At 51.7% G+C, this 26,250-nt stretch overlaps 1 long non-coding RNA gene across 2 annotated transcripts in view; it reads left to right on the top strand.

The window, feature by feature from the left end:
- Positions 1-16,484, top strand: part of LOC126521974 (uncharacterized) — a 155,254-nt gene extending 138,770 nt beyond the window's left edge. For both annotated transcript variants that reach the window (XR_011894911.1, XR_007597324.3), the window contains one exon: positions 15,705-16,484. This is a non-coding gene — a long non-coding RNA (uncharacterized lncRNA). The remainder of the gene's footprint in view (positions 1-15,704) is intronic.
- Positions 16,485-26,250: the final 9,766 nt, after the last annotated feature.

Genomic DNA, 26,250 nt, shown 5'->3' with positions numbered 1-26,250 from the left:
ATTGGTGAAATGAACGCCGCATACCTACTAGCCTCTTCTGTAAGTGGAACCTGCCAATAACCCCTGACAAGATCTAGGGTGGAAATAAACTGAGCGCTACTCACTCTCTCAAGGCGCTCCTCGATGTTAGGGATCGGATAAATTTGATCCTTAGTGATGGAATTAAGCCTGCGGTAGTCGACGCAAGGACGAGGTTCCTTGCCCGGTACCTCAACTAAAATCAAAGGGGAGGTATAATCACTCTCACCCGCTTCAATAACACCGAGCTGTAGCATTTTCTTTACCTCAGCCTCCATAATATCGCTCTGGCGGGGTGACACCCGGTACGCCTTGGATCGTACTGGCTCTGGGGAGGTAAGTTCTATGTCATGAGTAAGGACAGAAGTCCTACCAGGCCTCTCAGAGAACAGACCTTGAAACTCTTGTAAGAGCTGGTGTAGTTCGGTTTTCTGCTCAGGCGACAGCGATGCTTTACTTATTAAGTCACTAATGACTTGATCGGTGTCTTTCCTGTTCGTCACTGAGCCTAGTCCCGGAAGCTCGACCGGAAGCTCTTCTAACTTTCCCGCATCGGGAATTTCCTCTCCAGTATCTGGTGCCTTTAACGCTACAGGCTCAATTTTATCCCGTTCGGGCGTGCTCTGAATACTAGCTTGCTGCGCCTCTGACCCTTTTTCATCGTTCAACAACGTCGGCCCCGCAACTACCGCCTTTGCAGCGAGCTCCCGAACCTTCGATCTGGTTAAGGCCTGAACGCTAGCCTCACCAAACAAAAGCCCCTTCTCGCGCAGGAGGTGATCGGACCTGTTCGAAAATAGGTACGGGTACTGGGGGGGCAGCATAGATGACACTGCGGCCTCCGTCTCAAGTGCTCCGAAAGGTCCTTCAATAAGCACTTTTGCTACCGGCAGACACACGCTATGAGCTTCCACTGCTTGCTTGATCCATGCGCACTCGCCCGTGAACATATCGGGTTCTACGTAAGAGGGGTGAACTACATCCATTGTAGCTGCGGTATCGCGAAGCACTCGGCACTCTTTCCCGTTCACGAGGAGGTCTCGCATGTAAGGCTCGAGAAGCTTCATGTTCTCGTCAGTGCTGCCTAATGAAAAAAACACGACTTTTGGTTTTGTTTCTGGGCACTGCGCCGAAAAGTGACCCGGCTTCTGGCACGTATAACACAGGCGCGCTTGCCTCGCCTCGAACCGCTTTCTGCGTTCGGCTTCGGCTGCCGCCGTCTCCTTACGTTCGGTCGGACACTGCGCCGAAAAGTGACCCGGCTTCTGGCACGTATAACAAACGCGCGCTTGCCTCATCTCGAACCGCTTTCTGCGTTCGGCTTCGGTTGCCGCCGTCTCCTTACGTTCGGTCGGACACTGCGCCGAAAAGTGACCCGGCTTCTGGCACGTATAACAAACGCGCGCTTGCCTCATCTCGAACCGCTTTCTGCGTTCGGCTTCGGTTGCCGCCGTCTCCTTACGTTCGGTCGGACTGCTTTCACTCGCATCCGAACTACGTGTGTCCCCCTTTGCTCTCATGGGTGTGAACTTCGGCCTCTCAAACTTCGAGCCAAATTCACCCTTTTGACCGTCCTTAGCTCCGCGAGCCCGACGCGTCACAAACTCCTCGGCTAACTCAGCGGCTCTAGCCACCGTACTAACGTCTGGCCTATCCAAGACCCAGTACCGCACGTTCTCAGGTAACCGACTATAAAACTGTTCTAGCCCGAAACACTGCAGAACTTTCTCGTGGTCACCAAACGCTTTCTCTTCTTTGAGCCACTCCTGCATGTTTGACATAAGCCTGTACGCAAACTCTGTATATGACTCACTTTTGCCTTTCTCATTTTCCCGAAACTTCCGACGGAACGCCTCCGCTGACAGCCGGTACTTTTTTAGCAGACTCGATTTCACTTTGTCGAAATCCTCTGCCTCGCCTCGCCGGGTAGCAAAGTGAGCAAGCGCTGTGGCCACGTTTCCCGAGAGAACCCCTGCTTCTCGCACGTTCGCTCAAAGTTAACCAGGAACAAACCAATGTCCTCTCCAAGCTTAAACGGCCGCATCAGGTCAGTCATTTTGAACAATACTCGTTCTCCTGCACCGTGTGCCTGACTTCCATTACGAGCGCGTTCCATCTCTAACTCGAGACGCTTCATTTCCAAAGCGTGTTGACGGTCGCGCTCTCTTTCTTTCTCTTGTTGCTCTTTACGTTCGCGCTCATCTTTCTCTTTCTGTTCTTTAAGTTCGCGCTCCTGTTTCTCTTTTTGCGCCTCCCTCTCCTCAATGGTCTCAAGGCATTCCGACAGCTCGTCATCCTCAGCTTCTAACTCAAGAATAGCCCTTAGCAGTTCTGGTTTTCTGAGTTTGTCTGAGACATCCAGACCCAACTCTCTCGCAAGCTCCAGCAATTTCGGTTTGCGCAACGACTTCAAATCCATGGCTGCTCTGAATGCTGCTTTCTCTACTGCCTACTATTGTCTTGCCGCAAACTAACCCGGCAGCAACGACAACCCCAATTACCAGCTCTGTTTCTAACACTAACAAAAGCCTGGCAAAACTCAGAAGAAGAAAGTCCCGCACTCACCAAACCTCGCAGCCAAGACTTCAGCGCAGTCGTTCCGCTGCAGGCAACCAGTCATCACACAGGGCTCGTTGCGCTGCTCCCGGATGGTCGTTGTGCTGCTCAGCATACAGTCAACCGCATCTCTTCGCTGCTGGCCTCCGTTGTCGCGATCTCACCGCTGGCAACCAGATGTTGTAATCGTACCGCTGGCACGAGTTGTTGTGGTCTCGGTGCTGACGCCCGTTATTGCCAATGGGTCGCAAGCCCCAAGGGTAGCGTTGGCCTGGCGGCCTGGGGCACTGGAAGCATCCGAAGGTCCCGGCAAAGCATGAGAAGACTGGTAACAGAACAACTTGTTTATTCTAACATAGCAAAAGAGCGGCCGGTCAGGTCGACCGAAGTGGAGAGACGGGAGAGCACGTAACTCAACAGTACAAATCGGAGCCTCTCCTCTGGCGTCCGGGGCAGCTGCTCTTATACCCTCGGCGTCGCGGTCCAAAAGGGAAGGAGGGAAGGTCACGGGATGAAGGTCACGGGACGGCGCAGCAGGAGCCCACGACGGCGCGAGCGGTTGAGCCGAGAGACCTGCTGAACCGAGTGTAGTGACGCATCGCCAACCGCCCACACGACGGCGCGAACTGTTGAGCCGAGAGACCTCCAGGCTCCTCATTCGGGGAACTCCGCTCCCCGGCTGCCGCGCTTTGACAAGCGAGGGCACACACACACACACGCACACACGAAGACACGTGGCACTGAAACACGCCTGGACACGCTTGGCGGGTAGGCGTCGCGGCGGCGTCGGACGGGCCAAAATGTCCGCCGCTTTGAACAAAGCCCCGGCGTCCGTTGCATCCGCGCCGGCATTACCGCGCATTGTAGGCGAAACGTAACAGACCACGCAGATGGGACACATCATATGAAGCCATATGATTGATAAATATCGGGCCCCTCGGTTAACCCCCTTTCCTCTCGTTCAGATCAGACACAGTGGAACGGCTATGCCCAGCAGCATTGTTAGTCATAACTGTTCTCTCACGATATTCCCGGACGTAATTAAGCGGTGTTATAGCGGCGCCACGAGCGCCTTGACTGCGGGTTATTGCCAGCGCATCCGTCTCACGCAAAGTACATAGACTTTGACACACCGGGGGCGCAAGCAAGCCTTCGGTCACCACACGGGCTTGAGGTTCACCCGTGCCAGCCAAAACGCGCAATCATAGGGCGGTTGCCCGCTGATCGCCGCGTAAATAAACGCGGGCTGACTACTTGCTGCTCCCGAGCTGCTCGGCTTTGGACAGCGCTGTATGTAATTGCGTCGAGATCACAGACAACGCCGTCCGCAGCACTGTACACGCGTCGTGTCTGCACGCGGCTTCTCCTTCGGGGTGACAGGTCCGCCGCTCGGGCACAGCGAAACGGAGCGACGGTACCGCTCATTCCGAGGAGCCCGGTGGGCGAGACGAAGTCCTCGAGAGAACCAGAGCGTCGAATGAATAATTGCCGGTTTGAGACGAGGCGCGGCTTCCTGCCAAAGACGCGCCGAGACGGCCGTGGCCCTCGCCAAATCGGAATCATTCGCAACCGGGTGTTTCGGCGCAGCAGAGTTTGTTTTCCCTACAAGCGAGCCGCGGGCTGTACTGCTATCTCTTTTTTTTTCGCGGGCCTTCTTTTCTCTCGTATAATCGTCGCTCCCCGTGCCAGCGCTCTTTTCTTTTCACTTAGCCACGCTTACGTGTTTGCAGGGCAAACGGCCGTTGCCTGTTGGATTTGTTGCGCGGTTGTCGCGTCGCCGGGAGGGCGTTGACCGCGGAAACGAAGTGCCCGGCTCTGTCTTGTTTCTCCGGAAGCGGGGAGACAAGTGATCGCGTCGCGGTGGTGTCAGAGATTGATAATTTGTCTATACGGCTGTGTTAGCCTGTTTATTTGCCGTCTTCGAGACCGTTCTGTTAGCGGAACGATTCCGCAGAAAACCCATCCCAAACGACGAGCGCGGATTGCGGATCAGTCGATGACATCCGGCCATATATGGCTTCTGTACGATGACATGTCGTCACGTTGTAGCCACATTGCGTATCGGAATAATAAAAAAAAAAGACGTGCAACTGTAATGTCATGGACCCGGAACACGTTGGCACCCTAAGCTCGCTAACTAAGCCTCGCTATACTATAGCACGAACGACTGTGAGGCGGCCGCTGTTCTCCGCTAATCATGCTTCATTACGTGTGATATTGTGGATCAGAGCCATGAGAGAGCAACGTCGGATGGATCTTTGAACGACAGGAAGCTGGGCACACACAAACGCACGAGATATGGTGCTGTGCGTTTCGTCCGTCTAGTGTTCACGTTTTGTACGTCTGCATTTTCATGCCATGGGGGGAGCCCGACGATTCTACGGAAAGCGGAGCTGCAAGATTGTATCGTTCCTTTAGGTCTGGTCAATTTCACTCAGAAAACACAAACTTTATTAGCGCTTTCTGCTGTCACTATTTCGGCACAGCCGTTGGTTCTCAGGAACCGCGACCAAACTTTCCATTTTCTTGCTTTTCTTTTTCCCGTCAGAGTAACTTCGCGTTCGTGCAAATTCCGAGTACGATAGAGTGCAGTCTACCTTTGGTTGTACCGTTATCTTCGTTCGTACGTGGTAACCGAACTTACCGCAGCAGTTCTTTTTTCCCTTCAGATTGGAACGCCCTGTTGTCGACAGCCTTGCCAGCCCGTCACAGTGCTCACTGACTACATATACGCTATCGTAAATAGTAAAGTCACGGGATAACCACCGGCAACGCCATGATTTGCGTGATGCTGACCGGACGGGCGTCTCATTGCCGCGGCCGGCATCGCCTCCCAAACACAAAGCCGGAAGCGCTCGCAGTATATTGCAGTGCCTAAACACGGAGCAGGGTGCCGGAAGCTTCTTCATGCGCGCTTTTACGTTTTGTCAGTATGCATGGGCGCTGTTATCGAGACGCGCATGTCTCTATCGAAGCACCGCTATAGGCGTAGTGTTGGCGCACTTCATTCCTACGGAAGGACAACCGATGATGACGTTCCTCTTGGGAAGGCTAAGAATACATCCACGGCACGGGAGGCGGGCCCAAGCGGCGTCTTGTCCTTCGTATGCCTACAACAACGGGCACTCATTTGGGCATCGCCAAACAAGCTCTCAGCGGCCGTATGCCCCGGATAATCGAGAACGTCCATCGGAGAGGCGTCCACGCATCAACCGGTCTTCGAGCGGGTAGCTATATAGCGGCCGCGTACTTCGGACAACCGCTGATTTGCTAAAATAATTTTTGCCTGTCACACAGCATATCGAGGGGTGGGAAGAAGATGCGGCCTGGCGCGCGTTAACCTCTGGCATGCGCTACTGCCGGAGCTATAGGCCGGGCCACTGATCGAAAACACTGTTTCTTCCGATGAACATCAGCGATGAAGACAGCGGAGGCCCTAATGGGTGTAATCAATGTCCGCCGGCAAGCCGCAGACCGAAATGCCGCCTCTCGCGTTGTGTCTCCTTCGGAGGCCTTTTTCTTCTTGACGGGCTTCCTTCGTACCGAGGCCACAGTCGTGACAAGAGGTATTACTCTGGCAGGATGCCATCGGCTCTGACTACATGACCAGCTTTGGATAAGGCGCTGCCCGGGCAACGCAATGACAACGCCCCGTTAGCATCGGATGAGCGACGCGACCCGCCTATTCCCTCGCGCTTTAGAATGTTTCGTGCAGGACAAGCTCGTTGCGTAGCCCCGTCTAGTTTCTAAAGCTATAAGAATGTCCGCATTATCTTGTGCATTGACTCGACACTTTAGACGCATATTAAAATGATACAGATACATAAGCTATTCCGGTTGCCAAAGAGCTTATTTATTTCAGTGACACGCTATCCGCAGTTGCGCAGGGATATGAGAGAGAGAGAGAGAGAGGGGGGGGGGGGGGCGATAAAGGGAAGACAGAGAGGTTGACCAGACTAAAGGCAGCTGCTGGGTATACCCTGATTTCAGGAAGGTGAAAAAAAAAAAAGATTAAATGGTGATAAGAAGGTGAGAAGTTCGCGGTACGCTCGCACCACGTCCTTCATGGAGAGCGCGGTATACTTGGAATCGAAGCTCGTCAGAGTACTTGAGACGTCCCATCTGGGAATCCTCAGGCCGTAAGCCAATTGATAGACCGATATTTGTGCCTCAAGTATGACACGAAATTCATCGGTGTTCATGGTTATGTTGTACCTCAGTACCTAAGGAACCTATCGTGGAAAAGATATAGATAGATCGGCAAATGTATTTCAACCTAAATTTTGGGACACTCTCAGCATTCTTGGGCACACAGAAATATGCGACAAGAGAATTTCACAAGTAGAGATACGACACTCTCCTGTCGGATATATTTGTGCGTCCAAGGCTGTCAGAATGAGTGCATAGTTTTCAACTACATCTTTTGTCATTGCATGTCTAGTCAGAGCTCCGTGGTCGGCCTCTGTAAGATTTTGTAAGGCCCTAACGGTAAGGAGGTTACCAGCGCGACAAGGAAACACCCTCAGACGTTTAAACATTTTTACAGTGTATATCATTGGTTGTCGAAAAGTATCTACGAATATATACCGTAGATGAAGCTGGTTCCAGTATCCTGGCACAAGGTATTGCCATGTAGCGGTTTACTTTATTGTTTCGCACGTCGCACCTGACGTCATGTATTAGGGGACACTAAGGCCCGGTCGGTGATGGCTTTTGAAATTTTGTGGAAGAACAGGAGGGAAGAGATGCCGCGGCGGAAGCCCGGCTGGTCCCACCAAGCCATGCGGCGCAGGACGCTGACGATGTTATGCGTGGCCTGGCGAGGGCTATTAGAGTTATATTAGCGAGCGATATTAGGGCGAAGATGAGTGGGACAGCAGAGGGCTCCATCCTTTTTTAAACCACCCCTTCCGTCTACCAACGCTCTCGTTCCTCCTCGCCAAGTGTACCGAGCTAATCGACGCCCCTGACGATGCCCGAGCACGATACGCGTATATACGAGACGTAGTACTATATGCCACTATACGCCAAAGCGTACACGTACTACGCACAGTGCGTGTGTACCCGGTATGTCTCGGACGTCCCATATGCGCGCACTCGCGAGTCTCCCCGAGCGGACACGCATAATGGCCGTCGCCAGTCCCTGGGAGCACTCGTAGATCACGACAGGGCCGTTTTGTCCCGCCCCGGGTGGGATCAGGGGCATAATTTGGGTGCGCGCGCGTGCACACACACGCACGCACGCACGCACATATAATACCGCACTGACAGTGGACGCCGTCACAGAGTTTCACGTGGCGCAGGGAATGCGTATACGTGTGCGTCTGTTCGTGCGCCTGTTTAGTCGGCGCTCTAATTTTCTTTTTTTTTTCAATGTCTGCGGGCGTAAATGCGCGTGCGTGCGTCGGTCCGCGCTTTGGCCGATACACCCCGCTCGCCATTAAACGAGGGGTCGTCCCGAGACGGGATACGGGGCTGGCCCTCCGGTGCGCGAGGAACCATTCCGTGCGCACACTCGACCTAATTAATGGCCGCGCGCGATATGGACCGTCAATTAAATTTTTAAAAAGCGGCTTTCTGCCACGGCAGCGTAATTAGCGCGGAATAGCTGGCGCGAGCACCGCGCCAGCCGCCGAGCTTGAGGCGGAATGGAAGGCCGAGGAACGAAGGCGACATATGGGAATTTGCCCCCCCCCCCCACTTCCTTCCCCTCTCCTCCCCTCCCCCTCCCCTCACCCTCATTTTCCGCTGTTCGAGACACGTAACGCCCTAGCGTAGAGACACAAAGATGCAAATAAAGTCGACAAAAAAAACATTAAGGTATGTGCGGGCTTAGGGAACAAGGAAGGGGCGGAAAACTACGTTTAATCACAAAACGAAAAAAATATAATAATAACCCATAAAAACATCCAGCCACGGGCGCCACCCTGGGAAATGGTGATTAATTTTCATCCAACCGAGCCGTTTTAGGGATACCTTTTCCTTTTTTTTTAAACATTGTTATTGCATCGGCGTTGGTTGTTTGAGATTGCAGAAGGAATGAAACCACTATACTGCGCTGGTGTATGTGCCGCGGCGGCACATTATAGCGTGATAAAGAAAGAGCGTGACATAAACGCCAATGACAGCAGCAGCAGCAGCAGCGGGGAGAGCGAAACGCATGCACACAGTGTACGAAGCCGACGATGGCTTTGTGTCTGCGCGCCCGGGCGCTGATTGGGTTATGAAGAGACGTGCGCGGAAGGTACTAACGGAATGTGGCCGTTGAGCCGAGCTTTAATTGCGACATGAAGGCGGCCATGGGGACTCGCGGATTACGAGCGTTTCAATTTGTTAGCCTACGCGCGGGCGCCGTTCTACTGGTTCTTGCTTTTCGGTTTCTGTTTCTTTTTTTCTTTCCCCGCAACAATGGGGAAGACGGATAATTACACAGGCGGCGTCGTTTAAATAACGATGTTACACTATTTAATGTTAACGCCGTGAGGTCTCTCTTTAAATGATGATTTTCAATACGCCCTGTTGGGAGCGATGGGGTATGTCATTTGCTGCTTTGCGAGCAGTGCCCAACATAACTGAAGGAGAGATAGAGTAATCTGATTTGCGAACGCAATCTGTCGAAATGAGTACAGCAAAGGGCGTTTCGTAATGCCAACGACTTCAGGAGGAATGCGTGGTACCGATTGCAGCCGATGGTTTTATTTTATGCCATTCGGCAATGCAACTCATCTCCGACATAAGAGCGTTGCCTCTGTTTCGGCTAGGATAGAAGTAAATGAGTTTCGTTTTGTACTTCTACGAAGTTTATACATTTGTGAGTCCGATAGAGTGCTACACTAGGGCAGAAGTAAGGAGAAGCTTTAGGATGGGCATGAGTGTCTTAATGTGAATGCTTTCATTTTAACTTGCACACCGATATGTCGCTGCTTCCCTTCTATAGATTGTGTGCAACACAACGAGTAACGTACTGCGCCTGCCCTACACTCATCCATTAAAATGTTTCGATGGGTTACCACACCGCCTGCTAAATTAATTGAATTAGCGGGTGCATGACTCCTTTCACGTAGGATTTGAAATAGTTGCTTTTGGAATTTTCGCATGCATTAGCGCACATGGTTGCCAGGCTGGTTTGCCCGCATGCGCCTGGCTGTTCTCAGGAAACCAGATCGGCTCGAGGTCCGTGCACTGGTGCAGTTCTTGAAGTGCACGGGCTTCAGTGACCGTTTATAGTCGTGTGAATCCTACCGCGTACGCACAGTGTTCATTCTCCCTCTTTCCCTATTCTATTCCCTTTTTCCTCAACCGCCATTGTAGAGTAGCGAACCGGACTAACTCTCGTCTCCAACGTCCAAGTCTCCTTAGTCCTGCAGGCGCGACACGATGCAGTCAGACCTCAGTAACAAAACGTGGTTCCTGTGGCTTCGTTTCTTTTGATGGAGGCTATGCGTTAATGAAAACAGTACTGCAAACGGGGCCGTTGTCGGGCCAACATTGGTAAGTCTAGACCCAGGGTTGGACGTACGAATGGGACGCAACACCGAGACCTATATTGGCGCGGTTTCCAGTACTATACTATAGTGTGGAAATAAAGTTTCGGGACGTCGACCCTCAAGACATTCGTTCCATCACATCCTTCGTTCTTTATACTGCGGTTACTGCGCTGTTTCACTCGATTTACCGCATACGTCGACCGGCGAAGACGGCGCGAACGGGATGGCGATCTTCTATTTCAAGCCCCATAGGCACGACTTTGTCATCCACTCGCGTCCCATCTCACGTAGTCATTAAGATGCGATCCGCATGTGCCCTATCCACGAAACCCGTTCAACCGCGCGCTCGCGCCATCGATGCAGCCGCGTCTTCGGCCCGTTTCATATACGGCAAAAGCACAAGAGTGATGATGCACGCACGTCTTGAGCGCCGAACACAAGCGAGCGGACGCCCTTGGTCACGCGCAGCCTCCCCTTATTCCAGTCGCGCCGAATACTTGACCCACGCGCGCGCGTGCAGCGTGGCATAGCGAAGGAAGTCGAGGAGAGAAGAAGGGCGGCGTCTCGCCATCTTCGCCGTGTTCTGCGGGGCAGCACGTACATACTGTACTACACGGGCGCCCCAGCGGTTGGAAGCGCTGTCCGCGACACCGGGTCGTTTTCCTTCGCGTGTGTGAGGTGGTTGCGCGCGCAAGAAGAGACAACGAGGGTTCGCGATTCCCCGCCTTCCACCACGCGTGGAATACGAGACGAGACTGGAAGCCCCGAAAGGAAGCAAAGGAAACGCGGCAAAAAAAGACGACGCCGTACATTCGCGCCGCCACCGAAACAGTGCGTGCTCTGGCGGTTACGTGCCGCGTGCTCGTACGCGTGTGAGTTCTGTACGGGAAGAAGCGGCGTGTGTTAGTGCGTGTTCGAATCTGAGGAGAGAAGGAAATTGTTGTGTGGAGGAGGCGAAGGACGGCGGCGCGGTTCAGCACGCAACAAGAGACGGGTCCGAATGACGAGCGGCCCCAACAAGGACGGCGTAATCATATTCCCACGTCGCGTATCCGCGAGATGGGAGAAGCGCGCGGCCAAGAACGCTCTCGTGTAGGAAAGGCGGGGGGGACGGCAATAGCTATTCCGGCACACGCGGTGGCCTATACGAGCGTCAGGACGATGACGCTGACACTGAACGTATACACCGCGAAGCTGCTGCTGCTGCTGCCGCCGCCGTCGCCGCCCTCTGGCGCCACGAAACGCTCCCCGCGGACCCGGCGTCGCACTGCAGAACGGGACGTGACGCCTTTGCTAAATGAGCAGCGTCGCCGAAGAAGCCCGGGTGTCACTTGCCGGCCGCTGCTGGTGCAGCTGCGGCGTGCTCGACTCACCCCCACTCCCCTCCTGATTCGTTGGCGTTGCGGCGAGCGAGCGAGCGAGCTCCTGTTTCTTCTGATCCCTCGGCTAAGCACGTCGCTCACGCGGCGCTGCCATTGGGGCCGAGATTTCCCGAAGGCGCCCCCGCGGTTGCATTGGGCGCCCGTGGGCACCCGGGCATTGGTGAGGCAGCGGTGGGAGCTCGAGGTTTGTGCTTTGCGCTGAGCTTGTTGCTTGGGAGAAGCCGCGGAGAAGCTTTCTCGCGGTCATTTTCGGTGATGTTCTGCTCGCCGAGAGAAAAAAAAGAAGAGTTCTACGGCTTCTGACGTTGGCGTTGAAAGCGTTGCGGTGGCGGCGGAAGAAAAATATATAGACGATATGGCTTCTAACTTGAAAAACTTGGTGCATGGTTTCTCGTAAAGAGAAGTCCTGCGAGTTCATCGAAGGGAACTCCGAAGATGGAGTGAAATAAATCTTCAGTTCAGTTCAGTTCCATCCCTCACCACCTATAGCAGAGAACTTCTCGACTTCTCTGCTCTAACTCCCGGGACAAATTTTTGAGTTCTTCCGATCGAGACTCTGCGCCGGTTTCAGCCATTGAACAGCTACGCTCTTCTGCCTGTTGCCATGGATGGTTCGTTTAGCGGTGTTGAGGTACTCTAGAGATATGACGACCACGTGGTTTTCCTGTCTAAACAGAACCTCTCTAGGGGTGTCTTCCTATTGGTCCTTGCGGACGGGAATATATAACTGTTATCGGGAGGCACCGTTTTTACATCGTAGCCTGTAGATCGCATCGACGGCCTATAGAAAGAGGAAAGGCGCTAGTGTGGAGTATAGCCCAACAAACGAGTGGCAAGCTTTTTCGCAACATTATGGATAAGTCACCTTAAGACGTCGACGCAAATGCAAATGTAGGTCTCCCAGAGGAACATGCTTCGCGTTCGCCTTCCCATCGTTTTGCTGGTCTTCATGCTTCATTCAATCTCCTCGTATAACGGCAAGCTGTCGGGGTACACTGAAGTCCACAAGACACCAAGGTCAATGACACAATAGCCGATAGCGAGAGTTCAGAAGGGGCGGCGGAAACTCATTCATCCGGAGGCAAGCATACCGGATCAGTGACTAGGGAATGCCGACCTTTCTCTTCGTGTTTTCCGACATTCCGTCTTGTTTTTGTTTGTTTTTCTCTTTCCGACTTGTGCTTCTGACTAACACGAGAAGTCAAACGGACCGTTCGGCGTCTTCTGCTGAAGTGCACCCGCCTTCCTCCGCCAACCAAGACGCGAACTGCGGCTGTTCGCGCCGCGCGCACCGCAATGACGACACGCTTGGCCCGCAGCTTCCATCCAAGCGTACACTTCTTGCGGCAACGGAAGGCTCAACACAGGCCCATACATGCTATAGGCTACAAACTATGGCGCCCGTACGCCTCGAACAACGCGCAGAGTTTGAGTTTGCAGAACAAGAAAACAGCTACTTTCAGTTTTCCGGTGCTCCTCCCCATACCCATCCACGCGCGAACGTCTCCCCCTCTCTCTCTTTGCAGAGGCGGCGTGCGAGCGAGGAAATCAACGGGCCATTTTCGGCGTTTCGATCAGAGCGAAACGTGCGGGCAGCATTACGTGCATCGCGTTTTGCGGGCCTGCTTGCTGCTGCTGTTCGCTCAGCGGTGGCCCTCCGCCGCCGAAAAGAGATGGTCGCCCGATAGCAGCACGCATGCCTTCCGCGTTTAATCGACGCCCCGCTCAGGCGAGCCCCGCAGGAAGCACCAAGAAGAAGAAGCCTCCGGCTCGGTCGGTATACGCGCGGCACAACAGCAGCGCGGCCGCGCCACGCTTGCTTGACCTCCGAGGTGACCAACCCCGGCCGCAGCCTTTCCGCATTGCATGCCGCGCTCTCTTAGCGCCGAGAGAGCGCCGGCTTTCGCGCTCGGCTGGCGAGGTGCTTTCGCTGGGGAAGCATGAACTCGCGGTGTCTGATGCCGGTCGTCTCGCGTTGCTTCGCGCTGCACTTAATCCGAGTAAAGGTCGCGCTGTGCGAGAGAGACGGAATCGGCTGAATGCCCAAACGAAAGCTTCGCGGCTTGTCTTCATTTCGGCGCTAGCTGTTGCGGGAAGCATTGCCGGGGTCTCCGGCTTCTGTCATTGCGATATCGTCATTGCGTCACGGTAGAAGAGGGAGGTGCACCCGGCTGCACTCTATAGTGTGTATGCTGCAGTGCCGCGGTTGCTTCGTCACAAAATACAAGGGGTTCACGTCCGAAGACTGCCGGTGTCCTGCCGACACTCTGATCCGTCGTCTTCGTCGTCGTTCATCGATTAAGCGACTCTTTCTGCTTTGGACTCATGATGCACTTCAACAGAAGCCAGCTGTTGCAGCAGACGCTGCCATATTCTCAAGCGCAGCTCTTTCTTTGGGACGCGCGCAACGTCATATTCATTGGCAACGCTCTGCTTTGTCCTCGAAATTACATAAATAGATTACGCAACGTTCAGAGCCTGCACGGTGTGAAACCCTGACCATAGAGTTTCCTAAATAGGGAACTCAAGCGATGCGATCTTCCAGCTACCACAGAAATGATGGTTATTGTACATGGATGTGTCTAATTTTCATGTTGTTGGTTCGGACGTTCTTGTTGCGTTATTTATTAAGCTCTATCTTTCTTACGGTATACACTCGACTCGTCGACTTCGAGTGCTCTGCAGAGCACCCTCGCGGTTCGGTTTATGTTCGGCTGGTTCATTCAGAACGCCGCGCTCCAGCTGAGAGCGCAATCGAGATACGACGAAAATTCGATCACGTCACTACTCCGATTGCTCCAGGAGCAGCTAGCGCGTTCGACTGGGGCTGGGTAGCAACCATTCGAAGGTGTCATAAATTTCCAAGCACTCATAATTTTTTTGATCGAAGCAATGCAAAAAAAAAAAAAAAAAACTCTGTGCACGAGTCTATTAGTTCGTTGAGATTTGTGACCGTTATGACACAATATTTTGTTGGAAATCGTCAAATCATCGAGGCGCATTCGCGCTGTCACCGATGTCGTCATCATCGATGCCGATCACTTTGATTTTAGAGGTCGCGTGCCGGTCTTCGACGTCACTCTGGTGTTTCTTTTCCACAGCCGCGGCCACTCGACACAGTTGAAATTTTTTACCCTTAAGGATGCTGGTTTGTTTCATAACACGCTTATTCTGAAGGGGATAAATGGAATTTTTGATGATGACAAATAGGGTTGCTGTCTTTTTTTCGCAACATTTTGTGGCAATTAGCACTCGAGATTAGCTGCCACAAACTACGCGAAAGTTGCACGAAATAGACTTGAATAGCAATCACTGTCGAGCTCTCGTGTCAGATATTTCGGCGAGCACCAGGCGTACACAATTAAAGGTAAAGTGCAACGAAACTTTGGACCTGGTAAAAAGCGTAGCTCAGTAATTTTATAGTGTCCATGTGGAGAAGCCGGGGCGCCGTGCTAAATTTGACGTTTGAAATACGAACGGGAGCGTCGCGGGAAGCTCACAACAATAGCCGTTTTTTGATCCCGAAAGATAGAAAAAGAAAGGAATAAAGAAAGAAACGCGACTATTTTCGCTCGCTGGAAGTGATTCATGAGCTACAACGCTTGCCTGCTCGACGTAGCCTCTGCGTAAGGAGCCGCCCGCAGCTGCCCTCGGCGCGCTGAAAAATCTCGGAGGCTGCATGATATGATTGCGTCGTAGCGACAACCACCAGGTGTACGCGTCGTACTATTAAGTGCTGTTTACAGGATGCCAACAAAAAAAATTTACAGAGCAGCACTGTGGCTTTGCAAGAGAGAGAGAGAGAGACGAAAGGGGAAAGGCAGGGAGGTTAACCACATGGGAAGATCCTGTTTGCTACCCTACGCTGGGGAAAGAGGGGACGGTGAGGTAAGGTGATAGCAATGTACAGACAAAGAAACAAAGGAGCATATGCATATAATCACAGTCGGTCACTGTCAACGCATTTGTCATTTTTAATGAGCATTTTCATTTGCCAAGATTACTTCAGTTGTATGGACTACTCTTTTAGAAGAAATTTAGCCAGAGTAAGATTTCATTCTCATCGCAAGTGTTTTTTTGTTTTCTTGTTTAAACCCTGAAGGGTAAAGGTGGCAGCCAATTTACAAACAGGCACCTTTGAGGGCGCAAAAGTTTTTTTTTACTGGGAACTTTCTCTTCACGTCACCGCCGTAGCAACTTTCGCCGCATTCCTTCCGGTTCGTTAATAAATGTTTGTTCTCTCTCTTTCTCTCTCAACCAGTCTCCGAGCCAAGGGACGAGCTGGAAAGGAGTCTCGCATGTGTTCAGGCTGCCGAGACCCGAGCACGCGGGCGCCGACGGATGTTGATGCTGCCACGCTGGTCACGACTCGTGGTCGCCGACCGGGCCGCGCTCTGCCTGCTGGCAGGGAGCAGCTCTCGGCGCACGCGGTGAACTGGACAGCTCTCGCCTCTCCATCGGCACTGAGCGCAGAGGAGCTTCATTCTGTGGTATACACTTTCGCTTCCTCGACCCTGGCGGGCCCCATCGGAAATTTGTTCCTGCAGCGATGAACCAGTCCTAGAAAACGGGCTCCATTGGAAATTTGTTCCCGCAGCGATGAACCAGTCCCACAAAGAGGGAGGAAGGAAGGAAGGAAGGAAGGAAGGAAGGAAGGAAGGAAGGAAGGAAGGAAGGAAGGAAGGAAGGAAGAAAGAAAGAAAGAAAGAAAGAAAGAAAGAAAGAAAGGAAGGAAGAAAGAAAAAAGAAAGAAAGAAAGAAAGAAATGAATGAATGAATGAATGAATGAATGAATGAATGAATGAATGAATGAATGAATGAATGAATGAATGAATGAATGAATGAATGACGTTACAGCAGCACTACTCTGATGAACTGGAGTGACCGTGCAGCAAATTTTCTGCGCCCGCACCCCAAGCCCCGCACCATCCCTCGGGCTCCAAGCCATTCGATCCAGCACGGCCAATATCTTGTCGACATCCTGCTACACAAATCGCTTAGCAAGAATTGAAATAAACATTTTCAATTGTTTCGTCTCATATGTTAGTGGGCCTTAACATGGTAAATGAGAGGGTGACATCTAAATGGTAACGACAAAAGAATAGCTAAGTAATTCTAGCTTTCCCTGCCTAGCCTTTGTTAGAAGGGTCGAGGCAAAGTGGCCGGACTTGGCGTCTGTGCGGGTACCTTAGTGCATTTCTGCAATATTCATTGATCCCAAATCTATCACAAAGAATGGGACAGCGCTCCATGCTCTGACAACATCGGTGGTGACTTCACTATGGCAGAACTAAACATAGCATTGATGCAAAACAATAGGGCGACGGCGCCGGGTCCTGACGGCATCACATATACTCTTCTGCGTAATCTGCCCGACGAAGATAAAGAAACGCTTCTCTCGCACATAAATGAGCATTGGAACGCGGGCACCCTCCCAGACGAATGGAGAACATCACACATTACCATGATCCCAAAACCAGGGGAAAAAGCCACGCTTTGCAACCTCAGACCCATATCCTTAACATCATGTATGGGCAAAACAATGGAACGGCTTGCACTGAACAGACTAGAAGAACATTTGGATAACACGAAACATTTTCCGCACCAGCTCATAGGCTATCGCAAGAACATTTCCACACAGGACTTATTTCTCATACTACAGAACACGCTTCTGCAGCCAAAGACAGCACAGACCCAAGCCCTTCTGGCAATAGATATAAAAAAGGCATTCGATAATGTCACACATGATCATGTACTCAAATCGGTTCACGACAGTGGATGCGGCGCCAACATGTACAATTACATACGCAGTTTCCTCAAAGGCAGGACAGCACGCTTCAAGGCAGCGCAGTCTCTTTCCTCCCCCATCAATATTTCCCGTGGAACACCTCAAGGATCGATTATATCTCCCACCCTCTTTAATCTTTGCATGACAGCGCTATCAAGGCAGCTATCCACAATCCCTAACCTTCACCACACTTTCTACGCCGACGATATTACCCTATGGTGCGAAACCGGATCTCCAGGGAACGTCGAAACGACCCTCCAGAAAGGCGTCGAGACCATAGTTAACCACTTACATAAAGCCGGACTCGAACCTTCAGCAGAAAAGTCGGAACTTCTCCTCATGAATCGAACACATTACCAAAAGAAAACAAACGCCCTGATACAACTCACCTTATTAGGCAAGCAGATACCAAAGGTTACATCGTGCCAAGTACTCGGCTTTATCATAAATCACAACAACAATGCTAATTCTAACGTTATACAATATCAAAAAGACTGCCGAAATCTCACGCACCTAATTCGAAGAATCATTAGCAAAAAACACGAACTGAGAGAAGAACAAGCAACACAGCTCGTGACTGCGCTCGTGTATAGTAGGCTTCTGTACACCGCCCCATTCCTAACACTGACACAAACACAAACTCGAAAACTCGAATCTTCACTCAACACCCTTCACAAGGCCGCCCTGGGCCTACCGATATACACCTCAAATGAGCGCCTTCAACAAACGGGCCTCTTTCACACTTTCGCAGAACTAACACAACAACACCGAGACCGACAAGTAGCGCGATTGTCTTGTACGGAGCAAGGATGCGACATCTTGAAACGAGCAGAGATCGCCCCTGTCCAGTTGACACCAGTTAACCAAAGCCCTCCGCTACCACGCAACATTGCATTTACAAACATACCAAAAAATATGACGCCACACCTACATGACGGTCGACGTCAAGCGCAAGCAAAACATCACCACATAGACAGGAAATGCATCACGATATACACGGACGCCACACGCTCTGACATGGGATCATACGCGTATGCAATATATACACCTGGACAGACAGCACCGATCATCCAAACAGCTGGGCCATTTTCCAACCCTCCCAACATAGCCGCTCTGGAGACTCACGCGATAATATATGCCATACAAGAAGCCTCTCTACTCACTAAGCACCACTCCAGTAACATCAACCTTTATACCGACTCCAGCAAAGCCATTCGCAACATACAACAACGACTGTTGGAAACACACCTACATGACATCTTAACAGAATCCTGTAACCGCAAACCGAACATTACAATCACCCTGCGTTGGGTGCCTGGTCATGCTGGGATTGAGGGAAATGAGTTGGTTCATCAACGTGCCCGCGAAATTAACCTCCGGGCGCCCTCGATTCCCTGGCCAAATCCAACGACAGTGGAAGACGCTGCCACGTACAAAGCGCAAATAGCTGATTACTACAAGAACATCAAGGAAAACCGTACTATTTTGCCCCAACCTCACTCCTCACTCAACACGGAACAAGCACATGTCCTTCGTAAAGTTCAAACGAACACTCTTCTCACGCCACTAATGCTCTACAACTTCGGTTGGCGTAGCACAGCTCACTGCCCCAACTGTCCGGAGATAAGGGCAGGTGCAGAACACATTCTGTACTCATGTAACACTGCCATTACCTCTCCTCATTTTCCTTACCCTCCCCCTCCTTCCTGGAGTGCTTGGCTTCACTCGGACTCGGAGGATGAACAACGAGCCTTAGCGGGGCAGGCGCTCTACTTCACTGGGCCTTAATGTTGGCCTTAAATGAAGTTTTTTTCATTCCTTCCTCCATGCTCTACAGAGGTCAATACCGCTAGGCATACTAGAGGAGGTCTGCGACAGGGGCTCAGCGACAGGGGCTCAGCGACAGGTCTTGTCACCAGCGGATTGGCTTCGAAACTGTACAAGGACTGTGCACGTGGAAGGTCGGCTTCTGATGGCCGAACAAAGTGTCCAACTCGTGAGCTATAACCTGACTAAAGTGTGGTCTTGAGCTAGTCGGTTTGGTATCACGCAAAAATTGGCGCAGAGGAGAGAGAGTAATAAGAATACGACGCAAGCTTCGAACTTCTGGCGTCGTCTTCTCTCTCGTCCGCGTTTCTTGGCTGTTTCCAGCACAAGCTCGCGCGTCCGCACGCCCGCATATCTAGTACGAAACGCGAATCCATGGAGCGCAGTAGCAAGAACAGCTGACTGAGTCTGGGCCCAACAACTTTGACGCTCTCTTCAAAACATTCCAGCGTGGCGACGATCGAGTGTGCCTGTCAGCAGCGTAACCCTTCCGCTCCGCGGAGCAACCCGCGCATCTCCCACTGGCGCCCAAACTCACAGGGTGATCGCAATTCGGCGCCGACCACAAACGGGCCAGCAGCCGTAGCGGTCAATAAAAACAACAAGCGTGCGGGAAGGGGTTTGCAAAACACGGCGACGCCGAGGCGTCCCTCACTGGCTTCCACTGGCCTCCCCTCTCTCTCTCTCTCTCTCTCTCTCTCTCTCTCTCTCCACCCTCCTTGTGTCCGCGGTTGTTGACGCGCACGCTTTTGAGCGCCGCGGCTGCCAGATGAAGAGAAGCTCTCTCGCTGCCGCCGCTGGAGCTACGTCTGCGGACTCCGCGTGCACGTCAATCCTCTGCGCAGAAGCGGGCAGCACGAAGAAATGTGGAGGGGGGGGGGGCGGTGTGGTGCTTTCAAATAAGGCTCCTCCTCTTCTACCGCTGAGCTTTCCCCGCTGCTGGTTGCGTCAGCGCAGGGGCGGCAGTAGCAACAGCAACAGCATCACACACAGGCACAACGAGCGCAACCGCGACAGCATCAGCGATTGCTGCGGATGTCTGGTTGCATCCGAACGTGCTCCCGTGCGCCTATCGGCGCCATCCCTGCGCTCGGCTTTTTTTTTTTTTCGCCGCCTGGCGCTGACGGCTAGTCTGCTTCTTCGGCACCACATGCAGTTTGTATATAAGATAGAGTCGAGCTTTGCTATGGCTGCGCGGAAAGGGGACCACTGACTGCCCCGTCGGCCTGTCCAGATGTCATCGCGTGCCGCATCGCGGGGTCCTTTGCCGGAACGACTGTGCCAGCTTCGTCTTCTTTGTTCCTTCCTTATATATATATATATATATATATATATATATATATATATATATATATATATATATATATATATATATATATATATATATATCCTTCATTGAAATATTTTTTTTATTCTTGTCATCGCTGTCTCTAACCTCCTTTCCCATTTCATCAGACGATGACTTGCTTTGCAGCCGTAGTCGATGTGTCCTTGTTTATTTCGGGGACCCTGAGGAACGAGGCCAATCTCTTCGACTGTCCCGACTGTGTAATGCTTCGATGTCGTGACATTCCGCTGAGACGACATGCGAACGAAATGTCGTAGGGTTGTGAGCCAGACTATACACGCATCGCTTATTCCTGTCGTCATCAACCATCGGTATTTCTCTCGCTTTCATTTCCCTTTCCTTAGCACACGGTAGGCAGTAGCGTACGTACTCAGGCTAAGCTCCCTTTCTCTAAACAAGCGGTCCCACTCTCCTTTTGTGGTTGTCGTCATAGACTGAGGTACAAATCAAGCGTTAGATTTTGTCTGAGATAGAACCCGAATATTTTCTTCAAGGAAATAAAAATGATGAAGATGACATCTTCCTGATTCGACCGCATCGTGTGTGCTACTAATTAATTAGGCAATGAATTATATATTGCTCGCTAAAGTTGAAGGCGAATAAAGGCGGTGTGGACAACGCGCGAGAATTTATGCGAGCTACGGGGTACGTCTTTGTTTTACAAGCTCGTGCATCATACATGTCTCACCAGAAGAACGGCTGCTTGCTCGAAAGCAAACGTTTTACCTGCTCTCAGGCACGTACCCGAGTGGGGTCCGGCGCCCCCCACCCCACGTAAATTAAGCGGCATAACTCCCCCCGCCCACGCCACCACTCCTCACGCATATTTCCAAAGCGCCGCAAAATCAAGCTTGAGACTTGACAGCTATTCCGCAGTCAACATTTTGCTGCCTTTTTCACTCCTTTTGGATGGCGGTATAGTTATCGGCATCTCCTGGGTTGTGAAGGCCAGTTTTGTCATCGATTCGGTGCCCGTGCGATTAACTCGAGAGGCGTTCGGTTATCACCATCTATTGCAACGGTCACGCGCATGGCTGTTACTTCGTTAGTTCAACCTTTGTTTTGGACATGTGAAAGTGCGGTATAGACTCATGTTCTCTCTCTCTTTTTCACTACCTATTCCCTTCCCCACGTGTGGGGTAGCAAACTGGACTCAGTCTGGTTAATCTCCCTGCCTTACCTTCTTCCCCTCTCCCTCTCCCTCTCTCTCTCTCTCTCTCTCTCTCTTTATATATATATATATATATATCTTAAGACAGGTCCAGGGACCAGGAAAGGGATTCAGTTCGTAGTCAGCTGGTCTGCATGCTCGTGGGACGACCGCATACGAACATACTCCGCGAACGGCTTGGTTGTTCAAGACTGGACGACGCGCTTCCCCGTTCTGTGCTTTCTGTGTTGATATCGCCGACATTGAACATTTCATTTGAATATGCCCGCAGTTCGACGCAGAAAGGAAAGCGATGGTCGACATCTTTCGCACAGGACTTTTGAAGACATGCTTTCCTCCGGAGGGCCTGCGGCAATCAGGAATAGGGTGCAACGACTGGTGATTGCCATCATGCGAGACAAGGGGCTCTTCGACGCCCCGGTGACGCACACTGCGACACTCATAGGAGGCTCAGGCGGAACAATTGCCGTCTATGTAGGCCAGGCTAACCCCGCCTGCTGCAGCACCACCACCACCACCACCTTGCGGCCGGAGAAAACGCCAATTGTGTTTAACTTTCCCTTTTGTTTCATTATTTCCTCGAGTGACGGCTCGCTGCAACGCTGGTAAATCCTCGGAACCGTATACCCGTGAAATTGGTTAGATAAGGTGGAAAATAAAATCATGAGAAACAGCGTCCATCGTCAACTTGCAATAACCTTTAAACCCATAAGCTATATGAATGTCGACCGTTACCGCATCTGTTTTTTCCCTCATTGTACAGCACTTTGTGGCGCAAAATTGGAAACTGGAAACAAGATTCGCAAGGAGGTTGTGACATTAGTGACCTACTAAGGGAGATAGCCGAGGCAACAGCCAGATAGGAAGAAAAAGCGAAACAAATTTATCCGTTGTTCTGTGGAAATATTTATGGATCAGCATCCTTTTCTTTCAAACGGAAGTAGAAAAAAACGCCGCCAGAAATGGAGAATGATGCCGTGTATTTTGAATCACGCTTCTACAGATATGTGTCGAGCCGTGTGACGTGGCCACTTCGCTGCTGTGCTTATGTAGGTGTCGCTCTAACATTCCGCGGTGGGCGCATGCAGTACGCCTAGAACTGCGGCGTACTGCACTCTACGCGATTGCACGGGACTGGCAGCAACGCGTCGTTACGCAACTCCCCAAATAAGAATGCGAGTCGGTTTTGGCACTTAAATTGGTAGAGCAGTAAACGAGGAATCCGAAAGAACTGTGATTGTTCCGCAAATATGTATTACTTTGTAATTCTTCCAGAGCTAATTAAAAAAAAAACGCTACTAGTAATCTTTATTTTACATTTTCGCTTGTTTTCTTGTTCTCCGTAGTGTTATTCCCGCGCTTATTTCTTGCGCGAGTCCATTTGATGCGGTTCCTTGTTTGTCAAGTAAAGAAGAGGTGTATCTCACAGGCGTACCTGTGAGATACACCTTATTTCATTTCTCTTTTGCGTGTTTACGCATCTTTATGGCGAACGGTGGGTATTATTCGCATTTGTACGAGTGAACCCCCCCCCCTCCCTCATTTGCATAGAAAGGTTACCTTGGGTTGCACCCCGTCCAGCCTACCCCCCCCCCCCCCCCCCCCCCCGAAACAAGAAATCCTGGGTACGTGCCTGCTTGCTCTGCTGTTCTCGGTGGTACGAGCATTCACCAAAGAAATTATTGACAAGGAGTGCACTGACAACTAGCCGTTGAACGTGTTAGCCTGACTTCTCCAGCGCTAAAAAAAAAAAAAAAATCGGGGAAGAGGGAGACTTATAAGTTCATGAAATGGTCAACCTCTACACAATCTGTATATCGCACCAAAAAAAATGCTTGCAACGACAACAGAAGGACTATGTAGATTACTGTTATTTGACCAACAACGAGCTAAACACCTGGGTATACTTAGTTGCACGCTCCCTGAAATTCCTCCTGAAGACTTTTCCACCTACTGGCGTTAGCTGTTATCCTGTGCTTTGAACGTCTGTGACCGTATGCATGAGCTCTGCGTCTCACTCTCACTTTCTATACTTCCCTCTTATATTTCTCCCTACCATCCCCGGTCCCCCAGCGTAGGGTAGCAAACCGGACTTTCTTTTCTTTTGTTCTGGCTGAGCTGCCGCCTTTCTCCTTTACTTTGTCTCTCCTTCAGAAGCCTAGCTAGCACTGGGAATACGCATTCGCTGCCACTCGCATTTACCCCCTTGTTGTTCCGGCGTACTCACCGAGACGCATCTTGGGGCAGTCGTTAGGCGTAACGCCGAACAGCCCGTGATTCTTTCCGAACGAAAGCGGCGTGCGGCAAGAAACGGAGACGAGGCTGGCAGCGATTCTCCGATGGCGCTTCCGTGCCACCGAGGACAAAGGCAGAGAGCTTAGACCCTGGAAGGGAGACGGAAGTTCGATGGGGGAACTGTGACAAGAGGGGCCCCGCAACTGCTGCTGCTTCCACTGCTGCAGGCTGGGAGAGAACCGCAGCGACGCGCGATCCCGAATTCCGCGCTCGTCGACGCCAGTGCACGGCTGTTTTTCTTCGTTTCGGTGATAAAGTACGGCGGCTCTCTTTAAGACAGGGGGTGAAGGCGCCGCCCGGCTGGAGTCACAACCCCGCGGTGGTCGTGCGGGATTTCGGTGTCTGTCTCTTTCTTTCTCTGGGTTTGTGAACCCTCGCAGAAGGTCTCGCTGTCCTGTACGCAGCGGGCCTGTATACACCGCTGGGAGCGCGCGGTGATCCGGGAAAATGGCCCGGGGTCCCGAGTTGGTCTCTAATCCAGCACCGCACGGGGGAGGGGGGATGGGGGGGGGGGGGGGGGGGCATGTCGAGCGGCACCCCGAGCAGCTGGAGCGCTTGCTTGCCGAAGACAATGCATCGAGACTTCGAAGGCTGTTCACCTAGAAATGAGCTCCGTTTCAATTATTGCGTGCAGTATCGTGGAAGGTTGGACGCTGGTGTCAGGTAATCGGAGGGGGAGCTGGGCCCCAATGCATTCCGGCCGGTTGGACGGTTGGAGATTGGTCACCGTATACGCGGTGCACGTCCCGTATCATCAAGATAGTGGCATGTTAGGCACTGCGCCGGCGAATTGCGGAAGTGCTCTAAGGTGCGAACGTATGCACAGTTTATCTAGTTGATTAGCTGCTGCCACCGGAGCTCACCGAGCTCTGCACCGTTTTACCGGAAACGCAGTGAGGTGCTCGGGTTTATCGGCTCCGCGGATGGTCAGAGTCCAGGAAGACTGAACGGCCGTTTGCCGGGGAGTTTGCGAGCTGTATAGCTGTCCGTTCCCGTGGTGCACTGCTATCTTCGTGAGCCGGTATGTTATGGGAACCCGCGAGGGGATTTTACCTTTCGTGGAGCGCGCACTCGTGCCAACTACAACTGTAGTCGTGCCATTCGAGTAAGCCTGACAGAAAGCGGGCCATTTTCAGGTAGCGCTCATAATACCCCGCGGGACCGACCACTTGCCGGTGTCGGCGTTCGCGCCGGTTTTGCGGAAGTTTAGAGCGCAAGTTCCGACAGTCATGCGTCTTTCGTAAGTGTAGATACAGAGAGAGAAGAACGAGAGAGAGGAACAAGACACATTGCGTCGACAAGAGTTATTGCCCGGATTTCTTTCAAGATGTCTACAGGTGGCCGAGCGCATTCGACGTCACACAGAGAAGAGGGGGAGAAAAAAATAAGCACGACAAATCAAGAGACATTGCCACTAGCCGTGCCATATGTGTGCGCTTGTCTGTTCTTTTGACTCCATTCTTGTTTTTGTTTCAGCGCCGTGTCTACGGGTTCGTGTTCTGTTCTGTGTGCTCGTTTTAACTGTGCTGCACTATCATTCCAGAATGTTCATTTAGGCCTTCCTAGTGGTGTGCCCTACGCATCCCGTAATTCTCCAAAATTGTATTTTAGACATTTTGACTATACTCCTGTTTGGCAAGCCATGCAGGAGGCCTACCGTTTGAGCAAACCGACACAGGTTTCTGTAGTGGGTTCTTCACTATCATACACAGTAACGTCGTTGCCTAAAGTAACACATTGTTAAGACTCATCGGCGCAGGGAACCAATTGAGCACGACATCTATAAAGGAGTCAATAAGATGGAAAATTGGGCGAGTATAGGTGAAGCTTCATGATAGCTACAGCGCGACAGACGCGCACAAAAGGAATAGAAGGGAACACAATACAGCGCTGTGAGTGTCGCAACGGCACATTTAAACGGGAACTACAACTGAATTTTGTGCTGTCGTGACGAAATCGAGCTACCCGAGCTAGTGCGGGAGTACTTGAGTGCCGAAGCTAGCTATTGTCAGTGCGTCGCATAATTCGCGGTATTGCCCCACATGAATATGATAGCCGCAAGCAACTCTATGCATAACGCAGAAACGAAGGGAAGCATCATACGTTAGTATTCATGAACATACGTTGTAAGGAAGCCGAACGAGGTGAAAGGGGGTTAACCGAGGGGCCCGGTTTTTATTAATCATAGCTTAAGAAGCCAACAAACAAAGTGCTGTCCTTCGTGTCTTTGTTTGTGGGCTTCTTACGATATATTGTAAGGAAGCTGAACGACGTAGCGTATCCCTGGAATTCGTGCTGTTGCCGGTGCATGTAGAGCTACGGCTCTTTAGCAGAACAAGCGCCAAATTTTGCAGCATGAAAATATATCGCGGTACTGG

This window comes from Dermacentor andersoni, chromosome 6 (genome assembly GCF_023375885.2).
Source record: "Dermacentor andersoni chromosome 6, qqDerAnde1_hic_scaffold, whole genome shotgun sequence".
NCBI classification, from domain to species: Eukaryota; Metazoa; Arthropoda; class Arachnida; order Ixodida; family Ixodidae; genus Dermacentor; species Dermacentor andersoni.
The sequence above is the reverse complement of the archived record's forward strand: the minus strand, read 5'-3'. Positions and strand labels throughout refer to the sequence as shown.